Source organism: Zalophus californianus, chromosome 9 (genome assembly GCF_009762305.2).
Source record: "Zalophus californianus isolate mZalCal1 chromosome 9, mZalCal1.pri.v2, whole genome shotgun sequence".
Classification (NCBI taxonomy): domain Eukaryota; kingdom Metazoa; phylum Chordata; class Mammalia; order Carnivora; family Otariidae; genus Zalophus; species Zalophus californianus.
This window is the reverse complement of record NC_045603.1, coordinates 45,225,919-45,239,330: the sequence shown is the minus strand read 5'-3', so window position 1 is coordinate 45,239,330 and position 13,412 is coordinate 45,225,919. Positions and strand designations below refer to the sequence as shown.

The 13,412-nt window shown below is 37.8% G+C and overlaps 1 long non-coding RNA gene across 2 annotated transcripts; it reads left to right on the top strand.

Annotated features, from left to right (window-relative positions):
• Positions 1–1,555: 1,555 nt before the first annotated feature.
• On the top strand, positions 1,556–12,162 carry LOC113921327. 2 transcript variants are annotated; one of them, XR_003519643.1, is made up of 5 exons: positions 1,556–1,850; positions 2,435–2,487; positions 3,647–3,707; positions 10,894–10,971; positions 11,816–12,162. It is a non-coding gene; the product is annotated as an uncharacterized LOC113921327 (long non-coding RNA). The 2 variants fall into 2 exon arrangements; XR_003519642.1 differs by having other exon boundaries at positions 10,894–12,162.
• The last annotated feature ends 1,250 nt before the right edge of the window (positions 12,163–13,412 follow it).

The window sequence follows — 13,412 nt, the reverse complement described above, 5'->3', positions numbered from 1 at the left end:
AGTGTGCTCTACTACCTGTGACATAATTCTGAGTTGGCCTCATCTACTTCTGCATTGCAGTTGTCCCCCACAGTTACTTTATAGATATTTCTCACTGTTAAGGCTATAGCTTAGCATGTGAGTGCCTTGACACAAAGTTAGCTGTGCATGCCCCAGAACAACAAATTTGTTCATATTTGACTTTTAATGAAAATAATTCAGAGGGGAAGTTAAGCACAAGTTTACATGATTTTGTTAATTGTTTCTGGGTGGTCTTTTAAGAAATTTAAAACATTCTGCTCATCATGACTATTTATCTGTTTCACTCATTTATTGAGTACCTGCTCTGTGCCCAGTGCACATACAGCAGGGGAACCAGCTTCCTTTGTAGTTAGAGCTTAGAGATGGGGAACAGATGACCGTTGCCTATAGTCCAGGATGTAAGTAGTTTATCTGTATATATGAGGTTGACTGAGCACAGGTGTTCACATTGTATATTTGATCAAATATATACACGTAAATTTTTGAGGTGAGGTAATTAGAATGACAGTAGTTGGAGCTGATCATGAATTTGAGGTAAAGCCGGACAGAATGATTTTGAGTCTTGCAAATAATACATTTTCAAACCAAGTTAAAATAGAATAACTTGTTTTCTAGCTTCAAGGGGACAATTAAGTGATCCTTAAGCCAAATTGCTTCTCCAGATTTTTGTAGTAGCAGTGAAGAAACATGCTTTTTGCTTAGCTGCTTTTTTTAACCTAGGAAAAAAATACATTTTAAAAAGCAATGGTATTATTTTCTTTGTTTTTGACAGATGTCTTGTCATCAGATAATAACCCAGGATACAATCCATTCCTAAATCATAGTAGGCCCATTTGGAGAGTGTATCATAGTATAATTTGTATAGTTAATTTTTTTTTTTATGTAGGCTCTACATGGGGCTTGAACTCAACTCTAGGATCAAGAGTCACATGTTCTACCAACTGGGCCAGCCAGGGTCCCTAATTTTTGTATTTCTAAATACACTTTTCAAATGGGAAGTGAGTCCCCTTTTTCCTACCTGAAATTGAAGACATTGACCAGAAAGATTAAGCCAGAAAGCTTAATGAATATCTGAATTTTCTGATTACTTTCCAATGCACTTTAAGGATATTTTTGATATTACAGTATATTGTTAACTCAAATTATCAGGGCCCTTTTTGGGAGAAAATAGAGTGAAATCAGTTTTTAAATAACTATTTCATAAACCAGTTGTCAAGAAGTAACATTCAGGGGGCGCCTGAGTGGCTCAGTTGGTTAAGCAACTGTGTTCGGCTCAGGTCATGATCCCAGAGGCCCGGGGTCAAGTTCTGCATCAGGCTCTCTGCTCAGCGGGGAGCCTGTTTCTCCCTCTGACCCTCCCCACTCTCATGTTCTCTGTCACTCTCTCTCTCAAATAAAAAAAAAGTAACATTCATCTGTATTTTTTTTTAAGAGTTTATTTATTTATTTGAGAGAGAGAGAATGAGAGACAGCACGAGAGGGAAGAGGGTCAGAGGGAGAAGCAGACTCCCTGCTGAGCAGGGAGCCCGATGCGGGACTCCATCCCGGGACTCCAGGATCATGACCTGAGCCGAAGGCAGTCGCTTAACCAACTGAGCCAGCCAGGCGCCCCAACATTCATCTGTATTAATTCATCTGCGCTCATTCACAAAAGGTGAATTCTTTTTTTTTTAAGATTTTATTTATTCATTTGTCAGCAGAAGCAGGGGGAGCAGCAGGTTCCCTTCTGAGCAAGAATTCTGATGCGGGAGACAATTCCAGGACCCTGGGAACATGACCTGAACTGAAGACAGGTGCTTAATGACTGAGCCACCCAGGTGCCCCAAAAGGTGAACAATTTTAATGATCTAGTGACAGTTCCTCAAAATGTAAAGCCCTGTGAAAGAAAAACTGTATAGCAAGGACAAGGTACTTTGAGGACTTTTTGCTATTTCCTGGGTGACAAAATTATTCATCTTGTTCAAAGCTTTCCAATAATAGCTCCCCCCTGCCACAACCTAATCCCATATTAGTATTTTAAAACCTGAAAATGTTTAAGAAGAATTGGCGTGGTAGTTTCTCCCCTTCAAAGATTTTAAGGCCAACATTAGTGGCACAGGGAATTTATTTATGAAGGACGTAATTTTGGAGGAACTTTATTGAAGATGGTCAGATGGGGCACTGTTAACTTACTGATTATTTCTCTTTGGTGTGTCGCTTTGAGGCTGACATTTGGCAGTCCTAATTCCCCAACAATTAGTCCACTGCCTTGCCAGAACCAAAGCTGTGCTGCTGCCTCTTCCAATCAAACATTTAAAAGATTATTAACTGGATATAGAATGATTTGCAAAATAATCATGTATAAGAAATTCTCATCTATGGAATGTTTGCCAAGGATATGATTCTAAAAACTTAGGCATTTCCTTAAATGCAGAATGAAAAGCTAAATCTTAAGAGTGGTGTTGATTGAGAGCTTCATTCAATCTGGTAAGTAAATTATTTGTCCCTTTTTATCGACAGTGAATCATAGGGATATGGGTGGCTTTAATTAGAGAAAGAAAAATTGGCAAGATTTGTGATTCAGAATATTAAAAGCCAAGAATCCAAAAACAGCCTTTTAAAAACATATTGTCGGGGGGCGCCTGGGTGGCTCAGCCAGTTGAGCATCTGACTTGATTTTTGATCTCAGGGTGTGGGATCAAGGACGTGTGGGGCTCTGTACTCAGCATGGAGTCTGCTTGAGATTCTCTCTCTCCCTCTGCCCCCCATCTCTCAGATAAATAATCTTTTCAAAAGATATTCTAGAAAATATATATTGTCAAAGGAACACAGTATCTGTAGTGGTGCTTAAAAAGAAGGAAGGAAGGAGGAAAGGAAGTGAGGAAGGAAGGAAAAAAGCTTTAAGCTAAGCATGGCTTTAAAAAAAATGTATTTAATGATTATAGGGAAATTTGGGGATATCCTTAGCCTAATAATGATTTATGCTGACATTATTTTAAGTCAGGGTTTTTTAAAATCAATTCATTTTTAATTGAACGTACTTGACATACGATATTGGTATTTAAGGTCGGTTTTAACATCACTAGGGAAGATTGAGATAGATAGGTTGTACAACCTGTATTCACTAAGTTTAACTAATATCTTTTTCAGTCAGTAGCCCTCACCCTAAATTCTGCCTTTCTTTGTGATTAGTAAATTACACAGAATCTCCCAGATACTTGGCATTTGTATGGTGAATTCTAAATTTTTCATATGCCACAATTTTTGCTAAAGCTGTTCTTGAATTCCCTTACCATCTTTGCTCTGTTTTTTTGAAGCTGACTCGGGCACTGCCTGTTATCTTTTGGAAAAACTTGAACTAGAAAACTTGAGCTGTTCACCACCCTTTTTGCCTTAGTGTTGAAAACAATATAAGTTAGTGTCCCCAAATTCATAACCTCTAATAGAAATTTTTAAAATATATATATATTAAGTTTTTAGCTTCAGTTTTTCAAGATGATTTTGGCTGTTTTTGTTTTCTGGCTACTTTGCAATTAAAAATCGCATGTGCCAGTTTACTTATTAATTCAATACATTTGATGGGATATTCAAAGCAAATCATTACACTTACCATATTAACTCACATGAATTTTTATGCCATCTTTAGGTATATACTCACCAAGAAATGCTAAATGGAGCCTCTGCATGTGCTTAATGGGGCACCCCAGGTGAGAACTAAGCAGTGAATGGACAGGAAAAGAGACAAAATGTAAACTAACCTTGAGTCATGATCTCAGGTTGTCACTGAGACTGATTAGCCTTGTAGGTAGACATTTATTTATCTGAATAATAAATAATTGAAACTAATTGCACTTACGTAAGTATTATGGTTAAGATTCACGTGCTGGTGTTACAAAGTCATTGGTTAGATCTTTAATCTCTGTATCTGCCTTTGATGGTCTTTGATGGTAATGGTAATCTTAAAAACTAGCACATTTGAAAATTTATGCCTCAGTTTTTGAAAATTGGGGTGTGGCGGATACAGTCAATATAAGATCCAAGGGATATGAGGTCCAATATAAGGTACAAGGAAGATTTAGTTATTAGAGAAAGAACCTTATGATGTTTGAGAAAAGCTTTAGAGTTAGGCTGGGGGAGAGTGTATCATGGCTCTGTGAGGAAAGTCTACAAATATTTATCCATTTGGCTGGGCAGTTTTAAGAGCTGCTATTTATCTGTACTTCCTGAATTTTTATCTTATTTCACTGTATCACACTGTTGTTTTCTGCACCTTATAATAGTTTAATTTAGAACTTAGAATTCTTTTTACCACACTTGAAAATGGCCTGGGGAAGAAACATTTGCTTTATCAAGTGGAATTTCTGTTCTTTTTTTTTACTTTTTAAAGATTTTATTTATTTATTTATTTGACAGAGAGAGAGAGAGCAGGGTGAGGAGCAGAGGGAGAGGGACAAGTAGACTCCACACTGAGGTCATAGCCCGATGCAGGGCTCAATCTCACGCCCCTGAGATCACAACCTGAGCCAAAATCTAGGGTTGGGTGCTTAACCAACTGAGCCACTCAGGAGCCTCAGGAACTTCGGTTCTGATGTAGTATTTTTAAGATACACACATGACTGATTGATCCTTTCTATGTGGGTAACTGGTATGGTTTGGAAATATTTTAACATAAGATTCTTACCTATGAAGTAAGAAGACTGATTTTTCTTTTTTTAAGATTATTTATTCGAGAGAGAGAGACAGAGACAGAGACCGCGGTGAGGAGCAGAGGGAGATGGACAAGCAGGCTCTGTGCTGAGTATGGAGCCCAATGCAGGGCTTGATCTCAGAACCCTGAGATCATGACCTGACCCTAAGCCAAGAGTCAGCTGCTTTACTGACTGAGCCACCCAGGCACCTGAAGACTGATTTTCTTGTATAGTGTATAGAATTCAGTCTTCTGTTTCATGCATTTGATTTTAAGCCTTAATGGCCATTCTATCCCCCCCCTCACATTTCACCTAACATATGTAGTTTTTTTTTTAAGATTTTATTTCTTTATTAATTTTAGAGAGATTGAGAGTGGGAGCAGGGGGAGGGGCAGGGAGGAGGAAGAGGGAGAGAATCTCAAGCAAACTCCCACTGAGCATGGAGTCCATATAGGGCTTGATCCCACCACCCTGAGACGATCTGAGTCGAAACCAAGAGTGGGATGCTTAACCAACTGAGACACCCAAGCGCCCCTAATATATGTAGTTTTTAAGTGAAATTATACATGGGTTTAGGAAAAGTGCTATAGACAATGTATGAATTTCACCAATAATGTTTAAGCAAAACTGAACCTAAAAATTTTAGATTTTGCCTGCGATTTCATATGTAAATCCAAGAAAAAACTTGTAGCCAAAAGGCCTACTTTGTTGCAAAATATATATGTGACACTTCAAAAGGTTTTCAGTTTTGGGTTCTTTTATGAGTGGGGACTTGACAAAAGGATATGAATAAATAAGCAGATTCGGAATTTAGCAGGCACTTTGTGTTTCTGTTTTCCTAACATTCTATGTAGAGCATCTTACTGGTCTCTGAAAGATATACAAAATGTACTACTATAATTCATGTCCTCAAGGAACTTAAAAACCTAGGGGAGAATTATCTAACAGATGCAAGAGAATTTAGAGACATTAAAAATGGAGGAAGTAAAGTTAGTATTTGTAGAAGATAGTGCAAAGCTTAAGAGTCAACTGAATGTATCTTAAAATTAATAAAGTCACTGGGTACAAAATTAGTCATAGAAATTAAAAGCTTTTATTTATATAAACAACAGTCAATTAGAAGATATAATGGAAGAAAAAGCTCCTTTTAAAGTAAGAACAAAGGGGACACCTGGATGGCTCAGTCGGTTAAGAGTCTGCTTTCAGCTCAGGTCATGATCTCAGGGTTCTGGGATGGAGTCCCATATCGAGCTCCTTGCTTACTGGGGAGCCTGCTTCTCCATCTGCCGCTCCCCCTGTTTGTGATCTTTCTGACAAATAAATAAATAAAATCTTTAAAAAAAATAAAGTAAGAACAAAGGAGGGGCACCTAGGTGGCTTAGGTGGTTAAGTGTCCACTCTTGGTTTCAGCTCAGGTCGGTGATAATCAGGGTCATGGGATCAAGCCCAGCATGGGGCTCCAGGCTCTGTGCAGAGCCCTTTTGAGATTCTCTCTCCCTCTGCCCCTCCCCCTGCTTGCTCTCTCCTTTCTCGCTCTCAAATAAAATAAATAAATAAGATCTTTAAAAAAAATAAAGAACAAAGGAGGAAAGAATAACTAGGAATAAACAGTATGCAAGACCACAGAAAGAAAGCTTTGTTTCTCCTGAAAAGAAAGCACAAACACATGGAGAGGTATATCATATTCTTGGATAGGAAGACTTACCAATATCTACATGCCAGTTCTTTGTAAGTTAATCTATAAATTTCATGCAATCTCAATAAAAATATCAGGATTTTCTTTTTTTTCATATTTTTATTATGTTAATCACCATACATTACATCATTAGTTTTTGATGTAGTATTCCATGATTCATTGTTTGCATATAACACTCAGTGCTCCATGCAGAACGTGCCCTCTTTAATACCCATCACCAGGCTAACCCATCCCCCACCCCCCTCCCCTCTAGAACCCTCAGTTTGTTTTTCAGAGTCCATCGTCTCTCATGGTTCATCTCCCTCTCCGAAAATATCAGGATTTTCTAAAACTAGAAAGCTGACTCCAAAGTTCCAATGAAAAAGAAGTAAGACTAGCTAGGAAAGCTCTTAAAAAAGCAGTGAGGACAGACTAGTCTTACAAAATTTTAAAAATAGAAAACTGCAGAAACTAAAACACTTTGGTACTGGCATATGACTAGACAGATCATTAGAATAAAATAGGTCTAAAATAGACTCAAATATGGGAATTTAGCACAAGATAAAGATGACATTTAATTCAGTGAGGAAAATATGACTTGTTCATTGAAAGGTATTAGGACACCTGGGTAGCTATTTGCAGGAAAAAATAAAAGTTGGAGTCATACCTCATACCAAAATAAAATCCAGTTTTAAACTGAAATGTTTAAAGTACTTAAAGAAATCATAGGAGAATCTTAAAAGATTTTAGTGTGGTGAAGACTTTTCTAAATGTGGTATAAAATCCAGAAACAATAAAAAAGGTATTCAGTATAAATTTATAATGATGTATAATATATAATGATAATATAAATTCTTCATCTCAGAAAGCACCAGGAGCAAAGAGAAATTACAGATTTGGAAAAAAATTTTGCAAATCACATCATGCATTGCTTAATATATGAAGAAGTCCTAGAATTTAATAAGGAAAAAATTTAATCCAAAAGGAAAAAGATCCAAAACTATAAAGTTTCACAAAAAAGGATATAAATGACACGAATTGAAAGTAAAAGTTCAGCTTCACTGTTAAGAGAAGTACAAAATAAAAACTATACTGAAATACAAGTTTTTAACCTATTTTTTTTTGATCAAGGAGAATTTTTTTAAATTTTGTAAGACATTGTGTTAAATCCTAGATATTGATAAGAATTGGGGAACAAGTATTTTTGCTTGTAGAGGTGTAAATTAGAACAACCACTAAAAATGGTGTGCTATCTATTCTAGATTTATTCTTTCAACCACCAAGTTTTCTTCCTAGTCAGAGAGGTTGGAAAATACATACATTTCCCAGATTTGTTTGTGCAGCTACTGTTCTGGAAGCTGATTAGATTTTCCCAATTATTTGTTCCCTGCATGATTTGAAAAGAGAAATGAGGCAGAGGCCATCTTTTTGAGGTTCTTGAATGTTGCAGGATTGTGGGAAACATGTTTCCATGCAGCAGTGATCAAAGGTCTATCCTCCGACTTCCTGAATATGGAGAAGTAGTGATGGTGGCACCAGCTTCTTAAAATGACATTTTAATCCCTGGATTGTGGAATCAGATCTTCTTTCTCCAGTTTCCCAGCAGTGAGGGAAGGTGGTGGTTAAATTCTGATGAAATCTGACAACTTTTCCTTTATGGATTGTGTTTTGCTGTTGTTTCTAAGAGCTCTTTGCTTAGCTCATGGTCACAACAATTTTCTCCTATGCATTCTACTAAAAGTTTTATAGTTTTAGGTCCATGACTCATTTGGAGTTATTTTTTTAAATATGATACAAGGTAAATACTGAAATTATTTATTTTATTTTTTTTTTGCTGCAGCACTATTTGTTGAAAAGACTTCCTTTATTGCTTTGTGTTTGCGTCTTTGTTGAAGGTCAGTTGTCCACAGATAAGTGGTTCTATTTCTTTCTGTTTTTTTTTTTAAGATTTTATTTATTTGAGATAGCGAGAGAGCAGGAGCAGGGGAGCAGAGGGAGAGGGAGAAGCAGGCTCTCCGCTGAGCAGGGAGCCCAACATGTGGCTCAATCCCAGGACCCTGGGATCATGACCTGAGCCGAAGACAGATGCTTAACCGACTGAGCCACCCAGGAGGCTCAGATGAGTGGTTCTATTTCTGAACATCATTCTATTCCATTGATTTGTCTACCCTGATGCCAATAACTCACTGTACCGATTAGTGCAGCTTCATAGTTGGTCTTGATGTTGTACTGGTCCTTCACCTCTGTTTTTTTCCAAAATTGTTTTTGGCTATTTTAGACTCATTTGTATATGAATTTTAGAATCAGCTTGTTAATGTCTATAAAAATAATTTTTAAAAACCTTGCTAGAATGCTGATTGCAATTGCATTGAATCTATAGATCAATTTGGGAAGAGTTGACCAAACTATTGAATCTTTCAACCAATAAAGATAGTATAGCTGTCCATTTACTTAGGTCTTCTTTCTTTCAGCAATGTTTTAGTGTTTAGTGTACAGGTCTTTTGCCAGATGTTCTTCTAAGTATTTCATGGTTTTTGATGTTATTGTAAATGGTATTTTAAATTTCAATTTCTAATTATTTATTGCTAGCATATAGAAATAAATTATTTGTCTCTTGATCTTGCATCCTATAACTTTGCTGAACTCACTTATTAGTTCTAATAACTTCTTTGTAGATGACTTTTTTTTTTTAAGATTTTATTTATTTGACAGAAAGAGATAGTGAGAGCAGGAACACAAGCAGGGGGAGTGGGGGAGGGAGAAGCAGGCTTCCTGCCAAGCAGGGAGCCCAATGTGGGGCTTGATCCCAGGACCCTGGGATCATGACCTGAGCCGAAGGCAGACGCTTAACTACTGAACCATCCAGGTGCCCCGACATATTTTTTTTACATTATTATGTCATCAGTCAGTAAAGACAAAGAGATTTCTTTCTTTCTAATTTGCATGTGTTTTTCTTTTTCTTGCCTTCCTGCACTGGCTATAACCCCCAGTACAATGTTGAATAGAAGTGGTTAGAATTGACATCCTTGCCTTGTTCTTGATCTTTTTTGTTGTTGAAAAGAAAAAAAAGAGGGGCGCCTGGGTGGCTCAGTCAGTTAAGCGTCTGCCTTCGGCTCAGGTCATGATACCTGGGGGTCCTGGGATTGAGCCCTGTATTGGGCTCCCTGCTCGGCGGGGAGTCTGCTTCTGCTGCTCCCCCTGCTTGTGCTCTCTCTCTCTGTCAAATAAATGGATAAAATCTTTAAAGAAAAAGATAAAGAAAAAAAGAGTAACCATATGCATATTTGTCTCCATAGACCTTGAATATCTCCAAAAAGATACATATGAAACTAACAATATTGGTTGTCTCTGAAGAGAGAAATTGGGTTGGATTGGAAAAAGGATGAGAAGCATACTTTTTCTTTTTATTTTAAGAGCAGGGAGCTGGGAGCCTGATGCGGGGCTCCATCCCAGGACCCTGGGATCATGACCTGAGTTAAAGGCAGGTGCTTAACTGACTGAGCCACCCAGGCACCCCTGAGAAGCATACTTCTTACTGGATACCTTTTTGTGTATTTTATTTAAGTAGGAGCCATGCAAATATATTGCCTATTCCAGAAAATAAATAAAGCTTAGGAAAGAAAAATGTAGTGTATAAACAGAGAATTTGCTAAAAAACTGAACATTTTTGCAAAGAAACATCTTAAGAATGACACAAGGGATCACAAAGTTAAAAATTAACGGGTAGATTTAATCATTTAAGAATACTTGAGAGTAGGGCGCCTGGGTGGCTCAGTTGGTTAAGCAACTGCCTTCGGCTCAGGTCATGATCCTGGAGTCCTGGGATGGAGTCCCGCATCCTTGCTCAGCAGGGGGTCTGCTTCTCCCTCTGACCCTCCCCCTCTCGTGCTCTCTATCTCTCATTCTTTCTCTCTCAAATAAATAAATAAAATCTTTAAAAAAAATTTAAAAAAAGAATACTTGAGAGTAGATAATATTAATAGTGGACTTTGAAAGAGGGTGAAATAGACATTTTAAGAGGAAGATATATGCAATGACATGAAAATGGGAAGTGGCAAATTTTAGCAAACAAATTGACTTGACTGGGGGTAGTGGGGGGCACTGGGCCTGGTAGAAGAAATAAGGAAGAGGTAAATGCTTTGCAGAAGAATTAAGACTAATATAAATGGTAATTTTGTAACATTCAACCCAGTACCAACCTAACTAAGGCACATATTTAACTCCAATTATCTTATTTAAGCTAACAGAAATTTTAATAAGTGCCTGCTATTCACCGGGTCCAGTGCTAGGTATTGCATGGACATGATCCCTATTCTGATAGAGCTTAGTCTAGTGCACCTCTGGGCCTCAACAGAGTGCACAACCTCCATGGTCCCCTTTGTTTCAAAATTCTGGCTATGTATTTAGTCTGACACTCTCTAAACACACCTAACCCTTTTTCCATCCTTAGACATGTCCATCTCTGTAACAATTCAAGTCATCACTCAAACTGCTTGACCCTCCCTCCTCCTTTCTTTTTACACTTATCAGTATAGGATAAGGATTGAGATTGAAGACTGAAGACTGAAGCCAGATGCCTGGATTAGAAAGTTTATGTTGCATTTCCTGGTGAGACTTGGGCAATTTACTTAACTTTCTTGGCCGAGCTTTTTCATTTATAGAATAGAGATAATACTAGTATGTACCTTATAAGGTTGCTGAGAATATTAAATGAGTTATTACATATAAAGTGCTTAGAACACCCCCACGATGGTAAATTCTTAATAAATATTAGCAGTTATTACTATTAGCAGCAGATTTTGCTTGTGTCATTTCACCCAAGGCTAATATTTCCCACCAACTCTATCCCACCTCCTTCCATCTGGTGATCTTTTAATAAGATGATCTCATTTTTCCCACCAGCATATTGAACAGCATTCTCTCTACTGGCCCTTCTTTTAGAATTATAAACATGATCAAGAACCTCCCACTTAAAATCTACCCTTATTGTGAGCATCTCTTTTTCTTTCTTATTTTATAATCAAATTTATTAAAAGTCCACACTGGAACCTCCATGTTCTTCTATTTTCCCTTCATTCCTCAAACTATCGCAATCTTCTACTTGACCACATCATGTCACAAAATTGTTTTTACCAAGTTCAACTGTTTTCAAAATGCCTCTCCTATGTTTTTCCATTGTATCCCAAAGCCTCTTGACTACCTTAAAATCATAACTTTTTCAACACTTCATATCCCCTCTAACATAGTATAATTTTTACTTATTTATTTTGTTTATATCTGTTTTCCCTGGTTAGAATGTAAAATCAGGGAGAACAGGAATTTGTCTCCTTTGTTTATTGCTATATCCTGATCACCTAAAAAAAATGCTGGAACATCATAGGCACTCACTAAATATGCATTGAATGAATGAACACTGAATTGTGATTATTTATTTTTCTGTCTTCTATTTTAGACCAGGAGCTACTTTGAAGACTGGAACTGTTCCTCCTATCTCTTTACTAGCCCTGTTAGCTCAGAGCCTGGCCCAAACGGGAGTGTGAATATCATGGGTTCATGGGGAGTCACTATGGTTCCTGTATTTTCGGCAAATGCTTCTGGAGATACTCCAAGGCCTGAGAAAGCAGATTTTAAATTCTATTCTGCAGTCCTAGAGCTCCAATGAGCTAGTATGATTTTGCAAACAATGGAGATTTAAGTTGCCTAAAGAAACTGTATTAGTGGGCGCCTGGGTGGCTCAGTTGTTAAGCATCTGCCTTCGGCTCGGGTCATGATCCCAGGATCCTGGGATCAAGTCCCACATTGGGCTCCCTGCTCTGCGGGAAGCCTGCTTCTCCCTCTCCCACTCCCCCTGCTTGTGTTCCTGCTCTCGCTATGTCTCTCTCTGTCAAATAAATAAATAAAATCTTAAAAAAAAAAGAAAGAAACTGTATTAGTCAGTGGTCTCCAAAAAAACAGGACCAATATCCATCTATCAGTAGATTTATTAAGAGGAATTGGCTCATGTGATTATAGAAACTGAGAAGGCTCACAAGCTGGAGGACACAAACCAAAACCCTGACGCTATAGAGAACAAACAGATGGTTACCAGAGGAGAGGTGGGTGGGAGGAATGGGTGAGATAGGTGAAGGGATTAAGAGTGCACTTACTATGATGAGCACAGAGTATTACATGGAACTGTTGAATCACTATGTGGTATACCTGAAACTAATATAACATTGTATATTAACTAATAAAAAAAATAGTTCTCCTGCTAAAGTAAGTTTGAAAATGATAAGTTTAAACGAAAGACAGAGGAAGGAGGGGCACCTGGGTGGCTCAGTCAGTTGGGCTTCCAACTCTTGATTTCCACTTGGGTCATGATCTCAGGGTCGTAAGATGGAGCCCCACAACCAGCTCCATATTGAGCATGGAGCCTGCTTAAGATTCTCTCTCCCTCTCCCTCTGCCCCTACCCCCGCTCTCTCTCTCTCTCTAAAAAAAAGCAAAAAAAAAAAGAGGAAGGAAGAAAGTATAAAGAAAGAACAGAGGACATAGAACACTGAGTGCAGATTCCAATCACTTGGGGAATTTCCATACTGATACCTGGGCCCCGTTCCCAGAAATGTTAATTAGGGCTAAGGATTGAGCATAGACAGTTTAAAAATTCTTCAGGTGGTTCTAATTAACAGCCAGGTTTGAGAACCAATGGAATAGGTCACCCTTGAGAAATGGGGCAAGGCTATAAGGGAAGATGAAGGTTAGTCTGTTGAGAGAGGCAAAATGTCCCCAGTGGTTGCTTAAAGTCCTCTTTAGTAATACTGGGCCATTGACAGTCCCTGTTACTGGTATTTTATAGGCATGACTAGTAATTGGATCCAGACACTCGAAGGAACATAAGAGCAAAACCAAGTAAGTACTTAATGGTTATTTTATGGGACACTAATAAGAACTAAAAAATCAAAAAAGCCATCCTTCTTCCTTGAAGCTTTCTAAAAGGTTAATTATCAACCAGTTCTTTCAACCCTTAAATTACTTTCTGAAAGTGAATTAGAGAGAGGAGCATGAATTCTA